The 26,930-nt window shown below is 37.3% G+C and overlaps 1 protein-coding gene, 1 long non-coding RNA gene and 1 pseudogene across 2 annotated transcripts in view; 2 read left to right on the top strand and 1 right to left on the bottom strand.

Annotated features, from left to right (window-relative positions):
• The window catches only part of BBX (BBX high mobility group box domain containing), a 283,080-nt gene that overhangs the window by 120,248 nt on the left and 135,902 nt on the right, over window positions 1-26,930 (top strand). The window contains exon 3 of the mRNA XM_020883608.2: window positions 7,374-7,447. The gene's annotated coding sequence lies outside the window, so the exon portion shown is untranslated. The remainder of the gene's footprint in view (window positions 1-7,373; window positions 7,448-26,930) is intronic.
• On the bottom strand, window positions 10,624-23,228 carry LOC110131162 (uncharacterized). Its single transcript, XR_011483459.1, has 3 exons — window positions 23,096-23,228; window positions 11,669-11,777; window positions 10,624-11,120 (listed from the first exon to the last, which is right to left on the bottom strand). It is a non-coding gene; the product is annotated as an uncharacterized lncRNA (long non-coding RNA).
• On the top strand, window positions 17,777-18,495 carry LOC110131164 (large ribosomal subunit protein uL16-like; annotated as a pseudogene).

The following is a 26,930-nucleotide window of genomic DNA, read 5'->3' as shown; positions in this document are numbered from 1 at the left end:
CCACAGGGCTGGGATTATTTTAACCTTACCTTTTCTAGCGCCGTGACTTGATGGAGTTAATGAATCTTCCCAGAGTGCCTGGGGGTCCCCCGTCCGTGTGCCTCATATAGCTGCTGGCAGGCAGGTTTTTATACTCTTCCTGGAAGTGAAACTCTTTCTGCCTTAAATGTGCAATTTCCCCTGCCTGCGAAGGTCAAAGGCACATTTATATAGTTCACAAGAGTATAAAAGAGGCATTCAGGGCCTCCCTGCCAAACCATCTGACTAGACTAATGCCTGCTCGTTTTCCACCTCTGCTTATGGAAACTGCAGAAATTCATAGGTGAAACCATGGTCCCTGAAACAACAGTCTTAACAGCAAAGGAACATTGAAATAAAATGTCCACATTATCAAATCAGTTAATGTAGCTTGAAATTGGTAGGAGTAAAAAGTGGTTGTTCAGACTGTCAGAATTAAACATATGTTAAAACTACCTAAATTAAAACAAAACCTACCTGTTTGAAACTCTAGCAATTTACTTAGTATTCAAATACTGAGAATATTCAAAGCAAACTTCAGCATATTCACAAGGTTACTTTTTTTTATTGCTTTTCTACCACATAGTTTTAACTCTGGTGCGCTCACTAACATTTATTGAGCACTTCCTTTATGCCAAACCTGTTGTGTTTATAACATCTTCTAATAATCTAAGGCAGCCTGTAGAGGTGTAGGAATTGTTATCGTCTGTCGGTGAGGAGTGGAGGCTCAGAGAGTCTCAGGAATTGGCTCACAGTGGCAGGGGAGTCGGTGAATGAGGGACACAGGTTTGGCCCCAAGGTCAGTGTGCTCTGCGGAACAGCGTGCTGCTAACTGCTCTGCTGTTTATGAGAATATGCAGCGAAAAAAAGAAGAACAAGTTGCATTACTCTCTCATTTGCCTACATTTCATTTTCCACTGTCTGATGTGAGCCCAGATCTGCCTCCTGCCCCTTCCTGCTTAATAAACTGAGGCCCCGTCTGGGTCTGTGCCCATGACACCCTTCTCCATCCTCTTCATTTCCTATATAAAGATTTCCTTGCGCAGTCTTAACTTTGGGGAAATTCTTTGCTTACCATTTTGACATTACACATTTCTTTCTGCTACTGTGTAACTCTGTATATGTGTGTGTGTGAGAGAGAGTGAGTTTGATTACCTGTCCGGATCATTAGCTTCCAGAAAACCGCAATCTCATAATACTGTTTGCATTTTTAATACATAGTAAGTCATCATTAATTTCTCTATAAAAGGTTATATCATTTGCATCTTTGTACTCTTGGCATGTAGACAGGTGGGAAGGTAGTTTTTAAAGCAGTTTTATAACTGGTCAATCCTGAGTACTGGAGGGGAGAGGATTTCCAAATCTTTCATCTTGTTATTTTAGGAGGTCTAACAGTAAATGCTAGAGTTTTCTATCTCTGCTTGCTGGTGTATTTCAGCACCTTTTTGGGAATCCCAAACAGATGGACAGATGGTAATGACTTGTATTAATAGTTACTTTGCTTCCCTGTTACTGTCTAGTGAAGTCTTAAGACTTGTTTTCCTTTTTTTTTTTTAACTATGTTTAAGGTTTGTTAACCGTGAAAGACTCTGGGTCATGAGGAAATGCAAGGGTGGGGGTGGGAAGGTGATAACAAAGATACTTCAGATTTGCATTTTCTCTTTAGACATTTCCATTTTCAGTGTAGCTGACACTTGTAATTTCTGTTAAGGATTGGTGCCTGAGCAGAAATGCCTGTGAAATAAGCTTCAGCTGCAAAGACAGGCAAGGTGGGTGATTTTAACAAAAGTGTTGTCTTTTTTCATACCTTAATAAAATAATAAAGTGAAGACAGTGACAATAAGAAGGATGAAATAAGACAACTCTTTTTTAAAACAAACATATGTATTATATATTTCCAAGCATTTATCTTTGTCTGCATAAAGGTAATTTATTTTAGCAAATGATTTAATGGGAGCTTATCATTTTTAGAAAAAAATATCCTCTGGCCTCTGCTTTACCACAGTGATCTGAGGTGTGGAATTGGTTGACCAAAATTGCATTAACAGCCAGTATGCATTTTCCGTACTATATTATTTTGCAATGTGCCAGGTGCTACTACTGAGGAGATAAAAAGAATATTAAATACTTTGGGGGTGAGTAGGGGGCCTTATGCACACACAAGGCTGGGAAAGCTTTAGTTAATGAGTTTTTTTGGTACAAGTATGATACATTTACATAGAAGTAAGAACTTGGCATTTGTATTTAGCTTTTATTTATAAACAACATTTTACTTGTAAACATAGTTTATAAAAGGGTGAATTGAGGAAGTAGCTTTAAGACAGGAAAAATCTTGTAGAGAGCACCTACTTTGTAAAGTGATGATCAGAATACATATTGTTGGGAAAATGGAGAAAGCTGGTGGAAGACGGAGTGAAAGAGCGGATGTTGAAACTGTTATTTGTGACCTGGGCTAGTTTTGCCTTTCAGAGGTCATACTACCTCTTAGAGTAGAAATGTAGCCTCTTTCAGAGCATAAACATAGTTGAAAATAATAATTTTTAAATCTGCTTTCTTGGGTCTCCATTTTGCTTTTCTTCCAGTGTAAAAGCACGAATATTCTATTTTCAGGAAGATGAGGAAAAATATTATTTCCTTCTCTAACAGTTTGGCTAATTTTGTTGTTGTTTCTGGCTCCATAAATCGAGAGGCAGTCTGTACCATGCGTTGTATCATGCCCAGCAAGTTTTTGTTTTGCTTTGGGTTTTTTTTTTTTTAATTTTATTTGAATGCAATTGTTCCTTAGCAAATAATTGCAGTTTAGAATGACTTTTATTGAGCTTGATTGAATTAGGGTTATGTATGAAAATGAGTTAGTTAAAGCTTAATCTATTACCCAGAGAATTGATGAAAACATCAGAAAAGCAGTCATTCGTGGGGATTAAATATTCTTCCATGTAAGTGGACAGCCTGGTTGCCTGGAGTCTCTGCTGCACTGACTAGGTTGTAGTGACATCAGGATGCAAAACATACAATGTTGGCCTAGAAGGGGATTTTGCCATGATATGCCTTGAATATTACATTGGACATTAACACTAATGAGGGAGCCTATTGCATTGTAAAAAGTGGCATCTCATTTTTTTTAATATAATAAGCTTTCAAAACATCGTACCCCAAGGGGCAATGTGTAGACCATCAAGAAGCCAGTTGCTTTGGGATATTTCAATGGTTGCTTAGGCCAAATCTTTATGATGGTTTTTTCAGATGCTAAGTTAGATGTCCTGTTTGTGGTTAAGAGGTAAATAATAGATAATTAAAAGTTAGCACTCCCGCCTGCCATGATAGTTTCTCAGAGGGAATCCTGAGCTGTGGCAGGTCAGTCCTGGCTGGGTGTACACCCTTCGGGAGGCAGTTTCATGGGTGAGAAATGGGCCTTGGAAAAGGAGCAGGTTCTTAATGAGCTAGTGGGACTGAAGTCCTTGGGAGCTGGGAATCCAGGGCCCTGTGTGGGTGAAGGGAGGGCTGAGAGGAAGCACCGTGTGACCCAGAGAGCACAGACGGGCCTGGTGGCTCAGTGGAAAATCTCCCCTGGCTTTGGTCTAAGGGCAGGCACAAGTCACCATTCTGCAGGATTGTATCCACCCCCTTAGACATTTCCCCTTCTTGCCCACCTGTCCTTCTGACACCTCACACAGCTGCCCATTTCCATCAAATCAGAACATTTTATGAAGTCACTTTGTAACTTGAATGCAAACAGAACAGCCTGTGCTGAAACTGCTTTTCTGAAGTTACCGTGTGGGCATCTGTAATAGCCAGATAAAATCTGGAGTCTCAGTGTGGCTCAGAACTCAAAGGGAGTCTGTCTCAGGCAGGATCTTCAGCCTTGGAATTGACCTCTGTTCTGTGGCTTATTCCCCGGCTGATTCTTTGGCTGCTCTCTCCTAAGTTAGTTAAGTCCAGCATGATTTCTCTGTTATCCTGAGTTTTAAAATCCTCATTGATTATAGTGTAATCAACCTCGTTCCTCTCTCTGCCCACTTTATCCTTAGATATTTACATCCTATGTGATAAATTATTGAACAATAATCAAAGTAAAGTATGCTGCTGCTGCTGCTGCTAAGTCACTTCAATCGTGTCTGACTCTGTGCGACCCCATAGACGGCAGCCCACCAGGCTCCCCATCCCTGGGATTCTCCAGGCAAGAACACTGGAATGGGTTGCCATTTCCTTCTCCAATTGTATGAAAGTGAAAAGTTAAAGCGAAGTCGCTCAGTCGTATCCGACTCTTCGCGACCCCATGGACTGCAGCCCACCAGGCTCCTCCGTCCATGGGATTTTCCAGGCAAGAGCACTGGAATGGGATGCCATCGCCTTCTCCGGAGTAAAGTATAGATTTGTTCTGTTTGGGGGGGGTATATATTTGACTATAGAAACAAATCAGTAAATATACCTTAAGATTAGTGAGAGTTTGTTTTTGAGCTCCTAACAGAACTTCTGTACATAGGATATAACATACTTTATTTCTCAGATAGCCTGCACTTTCTTAAACTAAAAGGTAAGCAAATCTCTAAAATAAAATAAAAATTTGTTGTTCCATTGCTAAGTCGTATCCCAGTCTTTGGGACCCCATGGACTGTAGCATGCCAAGAATTAAACCCACGCTATCCAAGTTAATTTTGGATCCTCCTCTCCCAATTGTGGCAGTATCAGTTCCGTCAGTCATATCCGGCTCTGTGACCCCATGGACTGCAGCACGCCAGGCCTCCCTGTCCATCACCAACTCCTGGAGCTTGCTCACACTCATGTCCATTGAGTTGGTGATGCCATCCAGCCATCTCATCCTCTGTCATCCCCTTCTTCTCTTGCCTTTGATCTTTCCCAGCATCAGGGTCTTTTCTAAGGAGTCAGTTCTTCGCATCAGGTGGCTAAAGTATTGGAGCTTCAGCTTAAGCATCAGTCCTTCCAATGAATATTCAGGATTGATTTTCCTTTAGGATTGACTGGTTTGATCTCCGTGCAGTCCAAGGGACTCTCTCAAGAGTCTTCTCCAACACCACAGTTCAAAAGCATCAATTCTTCGGTGCTCAGCTTTCTTTATGGCCCAGCTCTCACGTCCATTCATGACTACAGCAAAGCCATAGCTTTGACTATATGAACCTTTGTCAGCAAAGTGATGTCTCTGCTTTTTCATATGCTGTCTGGGTCTGTCATAGGTTTTCTTCTAAGGAGCAAGCGTCTTTTAATTTCATGGCTGCAGTTAACCAACTGCAGTGATTTTGGAGCCCAAGAAAATTAAGTCTGTCACTTGTTTCTATTGTTTGCCCATCTGTTTGCCAGAAGTGATGCGGTTGGATGCCATGATCTTAGTTTTTTGAATGTTGAGTTTTAAGTTAGCTTTTTCACTCTCCTCTTTCACTTTCATCAAGAGGCTCTTTAGTTCTTCACTTTCTGCCATAAGGGTTGTGCCCTCTCTCTCCCGGTGGTGGCAGTATGAATTAAATTAATTTTTTAAAAGTTTATACCAGTTAATTTACTTGATAGTTATTTATAGATATTCATGATTTTTACCTATTTCATAATTTTTCTTTTAATGGTTCTTGATAGTGGCTTTTATAAATTTATATGAAGAAAAAGCATGGAAATAAATATATAAGATAGTGTATGTCATTTTCTTAAAATAGCAGTTTTAATGTTAGCTGTCTAGTTTATGATAATTAAGGAGAGACTTTTATACCATTTATTTAATCGGTTTTGGGAATTGTACGCTTCCTTCATAACAACATAAGCATTTAATTTGAAAGTATTCATGTGTCCCTTGTAATATTCTTCAGAGATTTGGATATCTTCTTTCAGACATACCCTTGTTCTAAAAAATGTGGATAAATGAGTAGTATCTTGTGAGAAGCCATGTAAGACCATTTAATATTTTCTTCTTTCTGGTTATTGTTTTCTTCTGTAGTATTGGGTGACAGCTGAATCATCTAAGTCTAGTTAGGATTCCTCAAATGAATCATTACACATTTTTTATATTTCCATATTGTAGTGGTTGAAAAAAAAAAACCTTAGCCAACACATAGAATGACTAACAGTATTGATCAAGCAGTAAGCCAGGAAGTGATCCAGTTTCTGAAGTGTGTTGTGGCCTACTGATTGTAAAGAAATATATTGTCATAATACACAAGGGAGTAGGAAATTTTCTCTTAGTTGAGTGTGATTTAGTATTACCATATGAAGCACTTGAGAAACTCAATGAATGTGTCTCACATAGAAACTGAAATAGCTTAATTAAAAAAAAATTGTAATTTAGGTATATGTCTATATTAGTGATGATACTATATGCAAGACAGCAAAAGAGACACAGACTTTTGGACTCTGGGTGAAGGCGAGGGTGGGATGATTTGAGAGAATAGCATTGAAACGTGTATTACCATATGTGAAATAGCTCGCCAGCCCAGGTTCCATGCATGAGACAGGGCACTCAGGGCCAGTGCACTGGGATGACCCTGAGAGATAGGATGGGGAGGGAGGGGGGAGGCGGGTTCAGGATGGGGACACATGTACACCCATGGCTGATTCATGTCAATGTATGGCAAAAACCACCACAATATTGTAAAGTAATTAGCCTCCAATTAAAATAAATAAATTTTAAAAATTAATTAATTAGAAATAAATTGGAAACATTAAAAATCAAAAATAGTATTTCACAAAAATGATAATTTAGATATATGTCTATATTTGCAGTATTAATATAAAATTTTATTTAATTTGTACACTCTTGATTTCAATCCCCTTTCTTTTATTTCATCATATGTCATTAGAAAGTAATTTATAACAGCTTTTCTCTATTTGTATCTGTTCCCCCACTCCTTAATAAAAGAACTATCTTGGCTTCATTCATCTTTAAAACATTTAAAAGATAAAATATAAGCATCTGAACCATAGCTTAATTGTGGTTAAGCTTTAACTGGTTCGGTTGAACCAGTCATTTGAAATAACTTGACTTTAGTCACGATGTCATTTTAATTCCCTTTTTTTTCAGAGGATTCGCCTGTAACTCTATACCTGAATTTAGTCAGCAAACTAAGAAGTAATTGTCTGTAATTCTTTGTGTCTGTTAACTTTGGCCTCAGAATTCCCATTGAGTAATTTTAGTAATCATCTTTTTGTTAAATTAAAGTTGACAATAAATACTTTAGGCCTTTTTTTCCTCAGTAGTGTTAGTCCAGGGATGTTTAATCATCTTCCTGACTTTGATTGGTTGGCTGTTAATACATCTTATTTAGAGATGATTTTGCTAAAGGAGGCTGAGTGTCAGCATAGTTGGAAGGGGCTTCCCGGCTCACCATTTTAATCACTTTGCTATGGGTCCTCCACAGAATCCTGCTGCATCACAGAAGCTGGAAGCTCTGATGTTCCATTGACATCACAATGGAAAGTCTTGACTTGACCGGTAAGAGCAGCCCCGTGGTGCGGCTTACTTACTTACCTGGAAGCAGTGGAGCAGTCAGGAGCTGTGTGGTGTCAGAGCTGGTCTCAACTTTTTCCCATCTGATGGTTCGCCTTCCGTATTGATCAGGGAAGTGTGATAATTGTGTGTTTTCACTTGTCAATTTTATTAGTATTTTTTAAAGTGACACGTAATCTCTATTATCAAGTAAGTTAAATTTTCCTTTAAAGTAATTAATTTTTAAAAGTTAACTATTTCAGAGTCTCTGACTTGTTTCTCCAATGTAATGGGCTATTGGTAAAAAGTCAATTTATTGAAGTCCCCAGTTATCTAGAGAATACATGTCTTAGTAAATATTACATTGGTTTGTTCCCTCAAAGCTTTTTGTATTGCCTTTGGCTTTAAATGAAAAGTGAATCTGCATCAAAAAGCATTATGGGAGCTTAAAAAGAACTATTGAAAATAATAGAAGCGGGTGTAGCAGTACCATAAAACTATTTTGAATGTGAAAAACACACAATGAAGAAAAAGTTGAGATTTTAAAATATATACATGTGGCAAATTATATCAGACTTTGAAACTTACATACTATAATTCTGTCCTTTTGTACATAAGTTGTATTCAAAACTGCTTCCTTTGGAATATTTTAGGATTAATTTTCATAATTACTACTTAAATGCGTAGTTTTCTCAGTCTGGGAATAAAAACATGGGATTGGTTTACTGATGTTTGAATACTTTATGGTGAACTGATGATTTATAAGACCAAGGAATGCGACATAAAATGAACAAAACTAGTAAATATTGTTTAGTTGCAATTTTCAGGACATGCACTTATTCTTCAAATTTTCAATTCATGGTAAACTTAAATCTTTCTGTTCTTAAGCATTTTTGATAGCCTGTTAGGTCTGTCTAGAAAATCTGTGTGTGCTTTTTTGTTTTAGTAATTATATGACTGAATGTTGCTTTTATGATTTTATGATATGATAAGGCCTCTGAACCATTCTTCTGACTATTACAGTCTAAGATTGTTTGCATTGTAAAAATAAATGCCATTTAGCTTGTAAGTGTGTTTACTTGGATATTGAAACACCAACAAAATCTTATTGCCAGTGAGAAGACTGAGATTTAGTTATTTCTCCTCCTTTCTGTACTATCTTTTAAGGCATAAGTCAAAAATACAAATTCTGGATTTATGAATGGCAGTTAGGATAACATTGACTGTGGTTTTACTGGGTCAGCAGAATAGACTACAGAAGATTTGAATACCTATACTGAAATTTCAAATATGTTCTCAATTACTAATTCTAAAGGGAGTGAGTATAGTGAGATTTAAAGAAAATTAAATTTGTGGCAATATTCTGAGTTTTCTAAATATGAATATATATATAGAAAATAAAGCAGGATCTTTTATATTACCTATTCAGAGAACTAAATCATTAATATGTAATTGTATGGCAGTCTTGACTTAAGAAGCCATCTGATCTTTGATCTCTGAATGTCATTTAGATTACTTTGGTAAAGTATTTTTATTGACTGTAAGCAGATACTGACAGAAAATGCTGACAAAATTTAAGAAAACTGACACCTTATGCTTCTAGTATACATATATGTTCATCATAAGTACAGTGTTAACTAATAGAAAATATGCCATTCAAAATCAGGAGTAGTTTAGGAAACAAATCTTGGAACATGTTACCTAGCAAAATGGTTCCAGGGTTCGGTAAACCTGGAAACTAATGCTGTTTTAGTCAGCTTAGGCAAAGCTTTGTTTAATCAAACAGAGTCCCTAAGCCGTAGTGTTTTATCGCAGTAAAAGTTTCTTTCTCACTCATGTTCATGTCCCTGATGAGACCAGCGCTGAAGGCCAGCCTGTGGGGGTGCACAAAGTCTTGTGGCAGAAGGAGCCGGGACTCTGGGTTCTGTAGATCGCTGTTTAGTGGCCGTGTCTGTCACTACCTCCTAGCATTTCATTGGCTAAAGCATGTCACATGGCCAGCTCGTGTCACAGGATAGGAGCGGCTTCTTCAGAGTGATGTAGGGGAATGCTGATAGGCACAGTGCCTATTTTAAGGGTAATATTTGGATAATCCTATCTCGGGCTTTTCCAGACAGACAGAATGCAGCTTGTATCTTAAGCTTCCAGAAGTCCTGTAAAAATCAATCTGTTTAACGTGAAAAATTATTTGTGAAGCTTCTATGTGGTACATCGAACAGATTGAACTTTGAAACCAATCTGTGAACAAGTTTTAGGGAATGAGGAGTTCATTCAGTTCAAGAGCTTCCATGAGTTTTGAACATTACCACTTTTACACTATGCAATAAGTGCAGGTACACCCTACATTAAGCTTACATTCTTGTTTTGTAAGTTGCTTTAAAATGAAAGAAAATTACTGCCCACTGGACCCTCTGTGGTTTGAATACAGAGTTTGAGAAGGGAAATAATGATCCTCATAATAAATTCTTCCCTGTGTTTACTGGGTTACAGGACTTTTGACAGATATCCAACTGGATATAGAGGAAGAGCATAAGAGAATGGGTAGTTTGCTTTTTCCAGTAGTAATATAATTATTTTACCATGTAATGGTAATCAAGTGCTTCTACTTAAAGTCAATTTCAGGAATCATTCTGGAGAGAAAGAATACGCATACTATAAGATTTTCTAATGTACATGAGTTTTCTAATGTACCTCGAGGTCGTATTCTCTATACAGTGATTGCAATGCTCTGTCCTATACTTTGTAGAAAATTGATAGGCATAACGACCTCCTCAGCTAGTGTTATGATTAATCCCACAAGTTTTATAAAATGTTGTGACTACACCTGTGTGGACGGAGATGATTTCAATATTGAGGATTATACTATAAGCAGTGCTTTGTCTGATAGTTTATAGTTCCTTAAGATTGGGGAAAAGGAACATTCTTAGAAATCTGTTTATTCAGAGAAATTTAGGCATAAATCCTAATTCTGGAACTTTTAAGTTGAAAGAATTTGGGTGATTATTTAACCTCTGAAATTTTGTTTTCTCATCTTAATATTGTATAATGATCTCATGGAGTGCTGATAATGAAATGAGGGAATTAAGTTGAGTGCCTGATACAGTGCCTGGCACATGGGATACTCTTGAGACATGGTAGTTAAGAAACATGATCACAGTTCAGTAATCTTGGATGCACTATAATATACCTTTATTACAGTATATGTATGTATAAACTATGTTTGCATATTCATATTCAAACACACACTTCCAAGAGTTTTAAAAAATTGTCCTTAATGTATAAGTATCCCACAGATTTATTGAAAAATAAAAGTGGTACTATCCTTATCTGAAAAGGTGAATCCTGTGGAAGTACTAGTAACCCTGTGAACTAACAAATCAGTTCTTGCCACTGAGAACATAGAAGTCCTAACAGAGTGATTGCCAAATGTGGATATATGACATCGCCTCTGCATTTTAAGGTTGGCATTAAAGAAATACAATTTTTTATAATCTCACATGGTACACGAACAAGAGAGAGTGCCACAGAAATTGTCTTCAGCATGTAGAGCAGACGCTGTTTGGTTTCAGAAGAGTCAGCCAAGATTTCTGTGCTGCTGTTTTCAGTGAGGCTGGAATTATTTAAATTCCTTCGAAGACTTCTCCGTTGGCGTTGTCCAGCAGAACAGCAGAGGATATCTCTTAGGGTTCAAAGCTTTATGTTATTTCTAAATGATAATTTAATTTAGAATAACACACACACACATATAAATAATTTTGGGGTGACTTATTTTTCAAAGTGTCCCGAGTGTTTCTTTTTATCAGCGAATCATCGTTGTAACAACTGCCAGCTATATATTCAGCTGGATCATCGATAGAGTGAAACTATTTCAGAAATAGAATATTTTCATTTTTAGAGACTGTGTAGTCTGCTTGGGCAGCCAGAACAAAATAGCACAGACTGGGCGACTTAAACAATAGATTTTTTTGGTTTGTTTTACAGCTCTGAAGGCTTATAGTCCACGGTCAAGGTGCTGACAAGTTCTGTTCTAGTGTGGTTTCTCTTCTGGCTTATGGACAGTTGCCTTCTTGCTGTGTCCTCACATGACCTTTTCTCTGTGTGCGTGTGTGTGTGTGTGTGTGTGTGTGTGCGCGCGCGCGCGCTCCGGCCTCTCCCCCCTTCTTATAAGGACACCAGTTCTATCAGATAGTGGCCCCACCCTGGTGACCTTACTTCACTTTTACCTACTTCTAGGGTCTGTCTCCAAGTAGACACCCAGTCACACTGGGGTTTGAGGTTTCATTATACAAATTTGAGGGCAGCCAATTCAGTTCATACCAGAGGTATTTGTTTTTTTCTGTGCCAAAGAGAGAAGAGAACATTAAAAAATTTTTTTCTATGTTATTTAATCTATAAACAAGAAGATCTGGTTTACTGTATCATCTAAGATTCTAAAAATCTTTGGAATGGGAGACATTTGAAATTGTTAGATTCTTATTTCTTCTATTTGAAGTAACTGTGCATTAAATAAAAGTGTCTTTTAAGGAAGGAATCAAATCTAAGAACTTGAAAATCAGGGTGTCTTGTATGATGGAAGAATAACATCATTATAAAAATTGATTTCCATGTATATTCATTGTTTACTTGATATGGAATCTATTTGAAAATTAGGTCAAAGAAGAAGACAGTTAACTTTTTTGAGATATATGTTTCTGCTTACTATAATCAAGCCAATTCATGTTTTTCATGGCTATATTCTTTTACTTTATTCAGCAGGAAAATAGCATAGTCTTAAAGGTTCTGGAAAACAGAAAGAAAAGTTTCTGCATTTGAAATAAAGCCAGTAAAAGCCACAACAGAGTCCTAAATCTCCTATTCTCCCTGTTAATTTTCCTCCCTCTCTCTCTTTCTTTTTTAATTTCCTTTTTTCATACTCCTCCTTCTCCTCCTTTCCTCTGATATTAGCTCTTAGGTTAGGTAATCATTGTATTTCTCAAGTAATAGTCTAAATGCAATTCTTTGAACATCTCTCTAGTACCTCTTTCTAATACATACGAGGAACTTTCAGTTGATGAGTGTTTGAGATTAGTAATCATATTGATGTAGTCTCAATTTAACACAGATAAGTGTAAATATATATGAGTAAATATATGTTAATTTTTCAGGTAACCTCTTCAAGAAACCTGAAGACTTAAGTTTACATTAGAGGGTCTGTTTTGTTTTGGGCTGTATCCCCCAAACCTAGGAATGGTGTCCAGCACGTGGAACTTGCTTAGTGAACATTTGGTGAATTAGTAATACAAGAGTTCACATTTTACTAATTGTATATTCCATTGGTATTGATATTAATAAGCATCCCCAGGTCCACTTGGAGATAGTTATTCTCCCAAATCTTAGTTCAGGGAGAGGAGTGTTCCTCATAAATAAGTCTTTAAGTTGCAGTTAGTCCTATAATCAATAAATGTTAGTGATTTTAAGAACTTAAAATGAGCAGAAAAATAATTTCTGGGTACCTGTTGTATTGTTCATAGGGTACATTGAGTCAGCAAGAGTTTATTAAGACTTGTAAGCCTCGTGCCACGTACTTCCCTAACACTTTACCAGTGACCTTTTGCCAGTGACCTTTTGCGTGGAGTGCATGTGAAGGTTCTGAGACACAAGGAAGGCAAATTGGTTCAGGATGGGTCACAAGAGATGCTGTATGGTACTTGTATTTAGTTAATACATAACAGAAAGGTTGACTTAAGCCCACATTTAGATGTTTTATTCTGGGGGGGGTACTATCTTTAGGATATTTCTGTATTCAAATTGTTTTATAAAGATGTTAGAGAAAAACATTGTGTTTTGGTTTGTGTGTGTATGTGTGTGTGTGTTTTGATTTTATAAACTTTTGTAATCTGCTTGATTTTCAGTTGTCCTGCCTATGACATGGTTATATTGCTGTTCTTAAAAAGCAGATGAGTTATGAAGTTATTTCAGTGTTTCCTTAACATTTATTGTAAGGCCATTTATTTTATTACCAAGTGTCTCTTTGAGGCAAACGTATTCCACTTCAGGAATGTAATGTTTTAAGCTGTTGAGTTACCATAGGCATAAACAGTGTACAGGTTTCTGGAAAGGTCAATTAGACGGGGAGGAACTGGCTTCTGAACAAGGCTTAAATAATAAGATACCATTTAACTGGTGAACACTGTCCCAAGCATTTTCAGTTATGCCATACTAATCACTAGATTAGAGAGAGTGAAACCCACGAAACGTGAGATGTATCCATGTGCAGAGCAGGGTAAACCCTTGGGCACCACCCAGATGGACCAATCTGATACTCTGAGTCATGCGCTTAGTGTAGTCTGTGAACACCTGCTATGTTTTCAGTATTGTTAGAGATGCCCGTTCATCAAATAGGTGTGTTATATAAAGAGACAATAGAGGAAAGTGTGAAGTTAGCAGCCAGTGTCAATCCCCTGTTTAAATACAAATCTCTTTGTCTGCCAGTCATTTTGTTCTGCCATTTGCTGACACTTACAGCTCATCTCTTGGGCTTCCCTGGTGTCTCAGCGGTATAGCATCAGCCTGCAATGCAGGTTCGATCCCTGGGTCGGGAAGATCCCCTGGAGGAGGGCATGGCAACCCACTCCAGTATTCTTGCCTGGAGAATCCCATGGACAGAGGAGTCTGGCAGGCTGCAGCCCATGGGGTTGCAAAGAGCCAGACACGACTAAAGCGACTTAGCACTCACACACGCACAGCTCATCTTTCCGTCCATTTAGTGACATCAGTACTTAAAGGAATGATAGTTTTCAGGTTCGAAAGTTTGTCCTGTTAGAATAATGGGTATTGGTTTTCTTTATTGCTGACATAACATAAAGCTGTCTTGTTGATGGTAAAGGTGTGCCAGTTATGTCTCTCTTTATTAATTTTGAACTAATCATCAAAGTCACAGAATTTTTTAACCCATTATTCCTTTTATAATAAAATATTCCATACATGAGAATTTATAATGTGCCCGTGAAAAAAAATACTTTAGAACTTTTACTTCCCAATGCTTATAAAGATTCTTTGCTGCTAGATTGTCAACTGCCTAATACCCATTCTTGCTTCAACTTAAAGATTTCCTTATAGAAGACACATTTAAATGGATCACTTTTTTCAGCTGTAATTTGATCTCAGAAGCATGGGCTCTGGAGTCAGATGGACTCTACACAAGACTGAATCCAACTCGGTTGATTACTGATGGTACTGTGGGAAAGTTACTTTTCTTCATCTGTGAAACTGGGTGAATATGGTCTGTGTAAAGTTCTTACACAGATTAAAAGTGCTGGGGGTCATGGTGCCAACCCAGCACAGGGCAGGGTTGCTAAGAAAATGTGTTTGCTCTCACAATGGGCAGTAGGTCACAGTGGTATTTGACTCTCTTTACTGCTTTAACCGTTCCTTGAAATGGAATTTCAAGCATGTTATTATCTCTGTTCACAGCGAGAGAAATGTCTTACTGTGTTGCACATCTTTATTATATGAAGTCTTTTTTGAGTACAGGATTGGTTTTAAGTCATTAAAGAATAACATTTACTCTTTATGTTGTTAAACATCTTAAAATATTTCCTATACCATCATAAGAAGAAGTTTGTTTATACTTTGCCCAATTTAATTTTGTAATTTTATTAAAGTGTAATCAAAGCTCAAGTATCTGAAAGTATTAGGAGGTAAGTCATCTATCATTCAGTGAGGTATAGTTATTTTAGGAATATTATTGCCTCATGCAGTGTTGGTATTAACAAAGTTATCACCTCAAACAACAGGTAAATTATTTAAGTGTAATAGTACATTTTTATAATCTACACAGTTTTCTTCAAAGACTATAATTATTTTAGTAAAACAAAGAGCTGTATTATGAATTCTTAACAAAATTTAAAGTATGAGAGCTATTTTTGTAAATTGATTATTGCAACCTAACTAAAAAGTTTAAAAAATTTTAAACAGCTATGACCTCATTATGACCTTATTCTACTAGTTTATCCATAAACTAGAGGAGCAAGATTCTCCTTCATTTTAGGTGGTTGGCTTAGCATTTCATAATTAATTGATCCAAGAGAAGAAAGTATTTTTATTTCTAGTAATTTTCATGAGCATGAAGCATTACAGTTTTGTCCTTTGTCCCTAGTAACTTTTATTTATTTATTTTTATTATCTCTATAATTAGTATATCTCAACTGGTTTTGAAGATAATTTAGGACTATCTATGAAAATACCTTGGTTCCTTCAAAAAGCTTCTAAGTTAATATGTATGTATTAGGATGTTTGTGTGGTTTTTTTATAGCAATTTTCCCCTTTCCTAGTCAAATAGGTGAATTTTCTAATCATAACTATGGATTTTATAGACATTAATTATATACTTTTTCAACTATTAGCATACTACATATTGAAATTCTAAACTTTTCTGGCTCCCTATAAGACTGAAGAGTGTTCGCACTCTTTTTCTAGCTCTTGTATTCCATTTTTAGAACCTGAACTACCTATAGTAATCTCACTGGAAAAATTGTTTTACTTAAAAGGTAAAAGTAGCATACTTTCTGTTCCTCTTATTTATCTGATAAATACTTACTGGAACTACTATGTGTGAAGTGTTAGACATTGTCAGATGGTCACATTATGATAATAGAAGGCAAACTAATTAGGTAGAATATAGATAGATAAATAAACCTCACTAAGAGTTCTGAGGAAGATCTTAAATTCCAGGTAGGACATCAGGGAAGACTACACAGAGGGATAAATATAGAGTCTGGAGAAGGGGGATGCAGCCATACCTCAGTGTATTGGACTTTTCAGATATTGCATTTTTTGCAAATTGGAGGTGAGACAGCCTTGTGTTGAGCAAGGTTATCACCATCTTTTTTTTTTTTTTACCCCAACAGCTGTCACTTTATGTCTGTTTGTCACATTTTGGTAATTCTTGCAGTGTTTTAAACTTTTCCATTATTACTGTATTCATAATAATGATCTGTGTTCAGTGATCTTTAATATTACTATTACGGAATATTATGACTTGCTGAAGGCTCAGACTGGTTGGCATTTTTAAGCAATAAAGTATTTTTTAATTAAGGCATGTACCTTTTTTTTAGGGATAATGCTATTGCACACTTATTAGACTATACTATAGTGTAAACATACTTTTATATGCACTGGGAAACCAAAGAATTTGTGCAGCTTGCTTTATTATGACATTTTCTGTATTCGGGTAGACTAGATCTAAATCCGCAATATCTTCAAGGTATACCCTAGACCCCTTTTGCTATTTGAATGGAATGTTTGTAAGGGTAAAATGGGAAATTTTGGTCCAGAGCTAGATGTAAAGAGGATCTTGAATGTGAGGGTGAATTTCCTTTTTTTCTTTTGCCTTTTTTTTTTTTAAGGCAGATAAACCACTGAAAAATTTTGAGCAGACAATATAAATGAGATGGATTGCAAGGGAAAAGAAATAGGCTTCGGAAAGTTTGGTTTGAGGGGCTTTACCTTATCCCAGGCAAAAGGAAATTTGTTTTTCTAATAGAGTTTGAGAGTTGTAAATAGAATCATTGCAGGAGATATGAAGGTTGTACCCTGTCTTGATGTGTCTTAAAATATTTTGGATTGAGGTATCCAACTCACCAAATCAAGTAAGTCTTTTCCCATTTTGCAAGGCAAAAGTTAATAGATACTCACTTTTAATGATTCCTTTAATGAAGATTTTCTCAAATGTCTGATGCCTGCCACTATTGATGAGTGTGTGTGTTTCTGTTTTTAGTGACTGTAAATTTAGCTTTCACTCTTAAGAATTTCTCAAAGAATACAAACCCTGTCTTGTCGCTTGAACCAAACTACCAATGTGCAGAATTTAGCACCAGATTGAACTTGTGTTGGGGGTGTAGAGGAATCATAAGAGGGAAGGAAAGCAGTGGGGGTTGTTGAAAAGGAAGTCAGAGATAGGTTTTTAATATAAGTTGTAGATGTTTAGATTATACTCCTACTGGAGGTAGATAATAGGAACCGATTTGTGGGAGGGGATGGGATGGAATGGATTTGAAACACAAAGAGAATATCTGTGTAATTATGTATAGGATGTGTTTATGAGTTTTGTTCTGAGTTTGGAAGAGATTCCAGCTGAAGATAGGTATAGCTTAAGAGAGAGGTCGTAAAGCTGAAACTTTGAAAATTGGTGAAAGTAGAAAATAAGACCAAGACAGATCCTTTGAAAACACCTACCTACTTGTTAAGTGAAGTATAAAGGAAAGGAAAACAATCAGGTCTGTGGTGGGAAAAGCAGTAGAGTGTAGTGCTAAGGAAGATGGGAAAGAGTTTTCAAGAAAAATATGAGACGTTTAATGCTTTAAAAAGGTGTTTGGGCTTTCCCCTTTGGCATGCCATGAAGATCCTGGTGTTGCCCTGGGCCACCACCCCGCCTGGTGTTACCGGTATGGTAAGAATAAGCCGTACGCAAAGTCCCGCTTCTGCCGACGTGTCCGAGATGCTAAGATCCGCATCTTCATCTTCAGGCATAAGAAGGCAAACGTGGATGAGTTCCCACTCTCACTGGCCACGTGGTGTCAGTTGAGTATGAGAAGCTCTCCTCTAAGCCCTGGAGTCTGCTCGTATTTGTGCCAACAAGTACATGGTGAAAAGCTGTGGCAGAGATGGTTTTCACATCCGCGTGCGGCTGCACCCTTTCCACCTTATCCGCGTCAGCAAGATGTTGCCTTGTGCTGGAGCTGATAGACTCTAGACAGGTATGTCCGGCGCCTTTGGAAAGCGCCAGGGTTCACATTGGCCAAGTCATCATGTCCATCTGCACCAAGCTACAGGACAAGGAGCATGTGATTGAAGCCCTCTGCCCGGCCAAGTTCAAGATTCCTGGCTGCCAGAAGACCCACATCTCCAAGAAGTGGGGATTTGCTAAGTTTAATGCGAATGAATCTGAAAACATGGTGGCAGAAAAGCAGCCCATCCGGGACGGCTGTAGGGTTAAGTACCTCCCTAATTGTGGTCCCCTGGACAGTTAGCGGGCCCTGCACTCAGGAGATCATCAGCGCTTTTCCCCTCCTTAATCATGCTCACCAATAAATGGCTATTTCCTGTCCAAAAAAAAAAAAGGTGTTTGGGTCAGGTGTTCCATGGGTCCTTTGGAGAAAATAGTTTTAAAATTAATTGTATTATTAAAGTATAGTTGATTCACAACATTTATTATACAACAAATGATTTAATATTTTTTAAATTGGGCTTCCCCAGTGGCTCAGCTGGTAAAGAACCCGCTTGCCGGTCCAGGAGACTCAAGAGACTTGAGTTTGACCCCTGGGCCTGGCTAGATCCCCTAGAGAAGGAAATGGCAACCTGATCCAGTTTTCTTGCCTGGAAAATTCCATGGACAGAAGAGCCTGGCAGTCCACGGAGTTGCGAAGAGGCAGACTTGACTGAGTGCACATGTGCACATTTTATAGATTATGCTCCATTTGAATTTTCCTTAAAATATTGGCTATGTCCTTGGTGCACAATATATCACTGTAGCTTATTTATTTTATACATAATATTTGTATCTGCCTTTCTCTTGCCATTCCCCTTTCCCCTCTCCCTGTTGCTAACTGCTAGTTTTCTGTATCCATGTTTCTGTTTTATTACATTCATTCTTTTTTTTATTTTTTAGGTTCCACATAAGTGGTAATAATATTTATCTTTCTCTGACTTATTTCACCAAGCATTCTACTGTCTAGGTCCTTCTATGTTATTATTATTGGCAGAACTTCATTCCTTTTTGATGGCTGAATAATATTCTGTGTGTGTGTGTGTGTGTGTGTGTGTGTGTGTGTGTGTGTGTGTATTTCAACACACACTGTATGTACCACATCTTCATTCATCTGTTGATGGATACTTGGGTTGCTTTGTTATCTTAGCTCTTGTAAATAATGCTGCTATGAATATTGGGGTGCAAGTGTCTTTTCAAAGTGGTGATTTTATCTGGGGGAGATGTATACTCAGAAGTGGAATTGCTGGGTCGTGTAGTCATTCTGTTTTTGGTTTTTGAGGAACCTTCGTGCTGTTTCCCGCAGTGGCTGCACCAGTTCACACCCCCACTAACAGTGCACCAGGGTTCCCTTTTCTCTACATCCTCGCCGACGTTCGTGATAGCCATCTTCACGTGGTTTTGATTTAAGTTAGGAGAAGCAGTTTTTGCGGAGTAGTCAAGGCAGAAAGTATTTATATATATTTCAAATATTCCCCCTCTCATTTCCACTTTCTTGATTTGATTTTTACATGAAACTCTATGTTGAGCCAGTCTTCATGGAAGGATCTAAACTGACTTACAGAGCCACTTACTGCGAACATAGAACTTATCTTCTATAAATATAGTTTTAATATGCTTTTCTTTAAATGTGTTACCTAATATTGCTTCAGATCAGATGCTAATATCATTTCCTCAGATACACTAAGTGTTACTTTCTTTAAAATATCATCATCAAACATACTTCCTAAATGCCTCACCCATAGGGGCTTACATTTTTTATGTAATTGGCATTATATAAGGATGATGAATGAATTTCTTGTTATTGAACAGTTCTTTTACAAGAAGTACAGTTTTACTTTTAAAAAAGCTTTCTCAATCTTACAACCTATAGATTCAATGCAATCCCTATCAAACTACCAACGGTATTTTTCACAGAACTAGAACAAATAATTTCACAATTTGTATGGAAATACAAAAAACCTCAAATAGCCAAAGTAACCTTGAGAAAGAAGAATGGAACTGGAGGAATCAACCTGCCTGACTTCAGACTATACTACAAAGCCACAGTCATCAAGACAATATGGTACTGGCACAAAGACAGAAATATAGATCAATGGAACAGAATAGAAAGCCCAGAGATAAATCCACGAACCTATGGTCACCTTATCTTCGACAAAGGAGGCAAGGATATACAATGGAAAAAAGACAACCTCTTTAACAAGTGGTGCTGGGAAAACTGGTCAACCACCTGTAAAAGAATGAAACTAGAACACTTTCTAACACCATACACAAAAATAAACTCAAAATGGATTAAAGATCTAAATGTAAGACCAGAAACTATAAAACTCCTAGAGGAGAACATAGGCAAAACACTCCGACATAAATCACAGCAGGATCCTCTATGACCCACATCCCAGAATTTTAGAAACAAAAGCAAAAAAAACAAATGGGACCTAATGAAACTTAAAAGCTTTTGCACAACAAAGGAAACTATAAGCAAGGTGAAAAGACAGCCCTCAGATTGGGAGAAAATAATAGCAAACGAAGCAACAGACAAAGGATTAATCTCAAAAATATACAAGCAACTCCTCCAGCTCAACTCCAGAAAAATAAATGACCCAATCAAAAAATGGGCCAAAGAACTCAACAGACATTTCTCCAAGGAAGACATACAGATGGCAAAAACACAAATGAAAAGATGCTCAACATCACTCATTATCAGAGAAATGCAAATCAAAACCACAATGAGGTACCGTTACATGCCAGTCCAAAAGTCTACAAGCAATAAATGCTGGAGAGGGTGTGGAGAAAAGGGAACCCTCTTACACTGTTGGTGGGAATGCAAATTAGTACAGCCACTATGGAAAACAGTGTGGAGATTCCTTAAAAAGCTGGAAATAGAACTGCCATATGACCCAGCAATCCCACTTCTGGGCATACACACCAAGGAAACCAGATCTGAAAGAGACACATGCACCCCAATGTTCATCGCAGCACTGTTTATAATAGCCAGGACATGGAAGCAACCTCGATGCCCATCAGCAGACGAATGGATAAGGAAGCTGTGGTACATATACACCATGGAATATTACTCAGCCATTAAAAAGAATTCATTTGAATCAGCTCTAATGAGATGGATGAAACTGGAGCCCATTATACAGAGTGAAGTAAGCCAGAAAGATAAAGACCATTACAGTATACTGACACATATATATGGACTTTAGAAAGATGGTAACGGTAACCCTATATGCAAAACAGAAAAAGAGACTCAGATGTATAGAACAGACTTGTGGACTCTGGGAGAAGGCGAGGGTGGGATGTTTCAAGAGAACAGCATCGAAACATGTATATTATCTAGGGTGAAACAGATCACCAGCCCAGGTTGGGTACATGAGACAAGTGCTCAGGCCTGGTGCACTGGGAAGACCCAGAGGGATCGGGTGGAGAGGGAAGTGGGAGGGGGGACCGGGAGGGGGAATACATGTAAATCCATGGCTAATTCATTTCAATGTATGACAAAAACCACTGCAATGATGTAAAGTAATTAGCCTCCAACTAATAAAAATAAATGGGAAAAAAATAAAAAATAAAAAGCTTTCTGTTTTAATAAAGATCTCATAGGAAACTTTTTGGATTAGTAGGGCCACCTGCATATGAAATTTCTAGGTTAGAATCAAATATATAGTTACTTTGTTTCCATCTTCAGAGAATAGTTGTAAGGACATAAAAGACTCAACCTAAACGTAATAATGATTATAATTTTAAAGAACTGTAGTAGTTATTATTTGCATTTTATGTGCTAATTTCTCTTCTTATATAGAAGAGTGTGTGTGTTTAATCTTCACAGTGGACCTTTAGATGCAGGTATCTTTACTCTCTTTTCATTTATGAGAGAACTGAGGCTCAGAACATTTAAATAAATTGTGTGAGCTTTTTGACTAATTCAAAATAGATCCAGGATTCAGATCAGCTCTTTCTGACTTTCAAAGACCTTGTTCTCCACTGGCCTGTGCAGTTTAATGAGGTATTTGAAATCTGAGTTTTAACACCCTTGGTAGCAACTACTCACTCCAGTTTGGGTGCCCAGTACCTCACTGCTTTCTTCCTTTTTCTTCTAACTGGGGATGACTGGATCATTTTCATTTGCTTAAATGTATTGTCATTCTCTGCTGTTGATTGTCAGGCAATCTTCTGCATATTTAATTCCCTTATTGAATCTTCACGTCAGTTATATTTCTCCTTCAACATTTTATTTTGAAATGAGACAAATAACATATGTTTATACTTACCACCTAGATTCTGCCATTAACACTTTACTTATTATTTTATTACATTATAATCTGCGCATCCATAAATTCATTTTTGATGCATTTAAAAAGTAAAGACATCACTGCAAATATCCTAAATACTTCAGTATGTATATTATTGACCGTAGCTCAGCATTTATGTACAACTTTTTTCTTTTGATGTAAAATTTACATTCACTGAAATGCATAAATCTTAAATATACATTTTCTGGATTTGATAAACTCGTATACTTACCTGTGTAACTCAAATACCTTTGAAGACGTAAAATAATACTACTGATAGGTGTCTCTCTTTATTCCCATTTTGTGCCTGAGGAAACTGAAACACAGTGAAATTAAATAATCTGCCTGAGGTCACACTGCTAATTGAAGCAGAGCTGGAATTCAGGCTCTGGGATCTGGCTGTAGGGTTTGTGCTCCTAACAGCACCCTCAGTCTGCCTGCGGATTGCCGTGTGTCCAGGTATCCTTTTACATTCACATGTACAAATGTCATATTAACTTATAACCTAAGAGTGTGGACACAGAAGTAGTATGTTTGGGATTAGTGAGAGTAGAAATGCTCTTCTTACCTCCTTGCAAGAGTATATATGGCAAGAGAAACTAAGAAGGAAAGATGTACCTTTGTCAAAATACCATGGTGAATCTCTGTAATGATTGTGTCTCAGCTGGCATCCTTGAGTAATGTTTCCAGGTATAAAGTGACAGTCAGTCTCTTCGTGGCGACAGTGAGGTTCAGGAACATTCTAAACTGCCACTTGGACAGTTAAAAGGAAATAATATTCAGTGCAGTTTTGCATTAAGCATATTTTTGCTCTACTATGATTATTAGAAAACTGTTCATCTACGTATCGTATATATAGTGCCACTTGCCTTGATGTCTCAGGCTCAAATAATAGAATTAACCAATTTGGGATTTACAGTTGTGAAATTTGTAAAGCTTTTATAACAAAGAAACTGAATGGAATTCTTTGGCCTTTTCAAATTTCATAAAAATATGCATAAATATTGAAATAAATAATACTTATTTTTTGTTTGTAGTTCTTAGGTGTACTATTCCTGTGAGAAGAAATTGTATCTTTCCTGCATTGTGTTCATATCACAAGCCATATATTAAAATTGGCCAGTTTCTTTTGTTCTTTTGTTCCTTTATTCAATTATGAAAAAGTACTGTCATTTATATTTTTTAAAATCCTAAGTATTGTTCAAAAAGCAAAGACAAAAAAACAAAAAACGTGTAGTTAACAAAACCTAGCCTGTCACTAGAGGGCAGAACAGTACTAGAGTTGATTTGACAATTTAAAAAATTGCTGAACGTGGGAAAATGTTGATGTACAATTGAAGAGAAGTCTCTCTGTGTTTTTATTTTTGTGTCTTGCTGTGAAATCCACTAACATACTTATTTGACTTGTACCCAAGGAGCTTTGCTGATAGTTATAGAAAATTGATTACAACTGATTGCTTGCAAAAAGGCATGATTATTTAAGAGCTTCAGTATATCTCAAGAGAAAATGCAATGCTTACCAAGAGGTGCATTAAATTATTTCTACTATATGTAGTACTCTGAAGTAGAGTTGCAGTATAGACTTTAGGTGTGGCATCATGAGAGAACACGTTTGAGACAGGTTTACTAGTATTTAGGTGTAAGAACTCATTGAAATATAGAACTTTTGATCTTCCAGCTGAAATTTGTTGTTGAATCATTAAGATTTTGAAATAATAGTTGTAAAAGCAGTGAACTAACTCTAGCCCGTTTTTTAAAATGTTAACATTTTGTCAGTGCCTGTTCGCATAGTTTTATTTCTCTTTGAAATTTTCTATCATTCTGATACAGTTTCATTTTGCTTTATTTTTTCTGATAGACTTTTTAAATAATTCAAGCTCTAAAATTATTCTAGTGAGTAACCTCAGCAGCTCATTGTCTGAACGCATAGTTTTATCTTAAGTGTGTAGTTTGGATTTTATTCTGTAAAAACAGTTTGGATTTATAAGTGATTCATTTGTAGTAGAGAATATGGGATGTCAGTAAAAGTCCTAGAGTTTGGAATTAGATTTGTGGCCCCAGTTATCATGTTCTTGCCTGTGGCCTTGGGCAAGTCACATTACCTTTCAGAAATGACCATTGTCTAAGTTGAAGAATTGGAAAAATATTTCCATATTTACTGCTAGGTTAATTTGAGAATTGTGTTTTTATCTGTGTAGATGTGTCTCCAAAGATGCTACTGTGTAAGGATGAATTTTAGTAGGTAAAGATAAATAAGCTCAGAAAAAGCTTATAATTGACCACTTCAGAGTTATTTCTATCATAAATTTGGTAACACAGAGGCACTTACTACAGGAGTAAATGATACAAAAAAGGTGGTTTCCGACTTGAAACCCAAGTTCAAATCACTGCCCTCCGCCCTGTCTCTGAGTATGTCTGACTGCTTAAGCTTTCTATAACTGCTGACTGTGTGCCTCCTCTCACGCTGTTCTATCCTCTTGTTTATTTCCATGCTCCCTCTCTCTGTGTTTCTCCTGACTGTCTTTGGTCTTTCTCTGTGTTTTTCTTATCCCAGGCACCCTCAGGAAGACCCCAAGCCTCTAACAGTACCTGCTATCATCTCCAGCATGTTTGTAGATGTGGAGGACTCACTGGCTTATTGAGACATACCAGAGGCGAATTGTTCCACTGTAGTAAGTCAATCAGCGTTTATTAAGTGACTACTGTTTACAGAGCACAGTTGATGGTGCTTTGGGCAAAGAAGAGTGAGTTAGGGCATAGCTCTGCGGAAATAAACTTGTCAACACTTCTCAGTGGCTCTTGCAAGCTGCTGCTGCTGCGAAGTCGCTTCAGTCGTGTCCGACTCTGTGCGACCCCATAGACGGCAGCCCACCAGGCTCCCCCGTCCCTGGGAATCTCCAGGCAAGAACACTGGAGTGGTTGCCATTTCCTTCTCCGATGCATGAAAGTGAAAAGTGAAAGTGAAGTCGCTCAGTCGTGTCCGACTCTTAGCGACCCCATGGACTGCAGCCCACCGGGCTCCTCCGTCCATGGGATTCTCCAGGCAAGAGCACTGGAGGGGGGTGCCATCGCCTTCTGCGCTTGCAAGCTAGACACATGCAAATAAAACAACAATGAAGTAAAAAGCTGACAAATAATTATGTAAGTGAGTTGTGTTGTTAGAAAACCAGGGGGTATTAATCAGGTTTCCTGCACGAGTTTAAAATTAGGTTTTGAACTATTGTTGGAAAAATGATTGAGGAAAAAGAGTGCAGAAGTGAGTAATTTCTGTGGGGCTTGGCAAGCCTGTGTCCTTCCTGTGGAGTCAGGCCCAGGGGTCGTGAAAGGAGCTTCCGCCTGCCGAGAACTGACTTTCCTTAAACTTCCGGTCTTAGAGAAGTCGGGGTGTGAAAAGCAGTACAGCTCAGTGGAGACTTTCTGTAAACATACGTGGTATCTGTTAGCAGTTTTAGAATTTAGCGAGTTTAATGGTAAACTGTGATTATGAAGTAATAATGAGGTACTATGACATAAAGTTAATACAAACTATTACATATGGTCTAGGGATGCACTATAAATGCTAAGGTATGAAAATAGTAAACTGCGGTGTAACAAGACAGTTTCATGTTTGTGTTGGAAATTTATTTGTGCTGTTATATTTTAGATAGTCCTACGTACAGGCTCACCCGGGCTTTCACAGTTGGATACGGTTTGAATCCCGCCTCTGCTTGCTGTTTAATGTTGGGCAGTCTATGAAACAGAAATCTCAGTTTCCTTCTAAGGGTAAAATATTTACCTCAAAGAGTTGTTGTGTGAGTTAAAAGAGATAATTTTTTAAAGTCCTGAGTATGTGCTAGGTACTTGCAGCTTCTTAAAAAGTACCTTTTAAAATAGTTTGTTAAATATAGTATTAATTTTCTGAGCGCTTTTTAAAAATAGAAGTAACTCCATAGTATTTAGAAAGTGCTATACATGCAAGGGGTATTTATTATATGTGAATAAAATACAAATAACATTAAGTTGAATAACTTAAGTACCTACCACTAACTTAGGAGACAGAGCTATGCCTGGCCCAGATTCCACCAACTCTCTTTAACCACCACCACAATGCTGAGTATTGAGTTTCTGACTTCCTTATTTTTCTGTATAGTTTTTTTCATATTTTATATATCCCCTACATTGTTTTGCTTCTTTTTGAAATTTATATTAAATAATATATTTTCCTTTTGCAATACCTGTCTTGCCACTCAGCATGTTTGAGAGAATCCCCCTTCTCATACTTCTAATTCGTTTATGGTCACAGTTATATTTTGTTGTATGAAAGTTCCACATTGTCATTATTTATCTAGTATTTATTCCATAATAAATATTAATTCTGTTGTTTATCCACTTTCTTTTGATGGCTGTTTAGATTGTTTCCAGTTTATGTTTTGAGAGAAAAAATTGCAAAGGAAAAAGTCTTGGGAGTCCTGTT

This window comes from Odocoileus virginianus, chromosome 25 (genome assembly GCF_023699985.2).
Source record: "Odocoileus virginianus isolate 20LAN1187 ecotype Illinois chromosome 25, Ovbor_1.2, whole genome shotgun sequence".
Taxonomy (NCBI): domain Eukaryota; kingdom Metazoa; phylum Chordata; class Mammalia; order Artiodactyla; family Cervidae; genus Odocoileus; species Odocoileus virginianus.
Note: the sequence above shows the minus strand (reverse complement) of the source record. Positions and strands in the feature narration are given on the sequence as shown.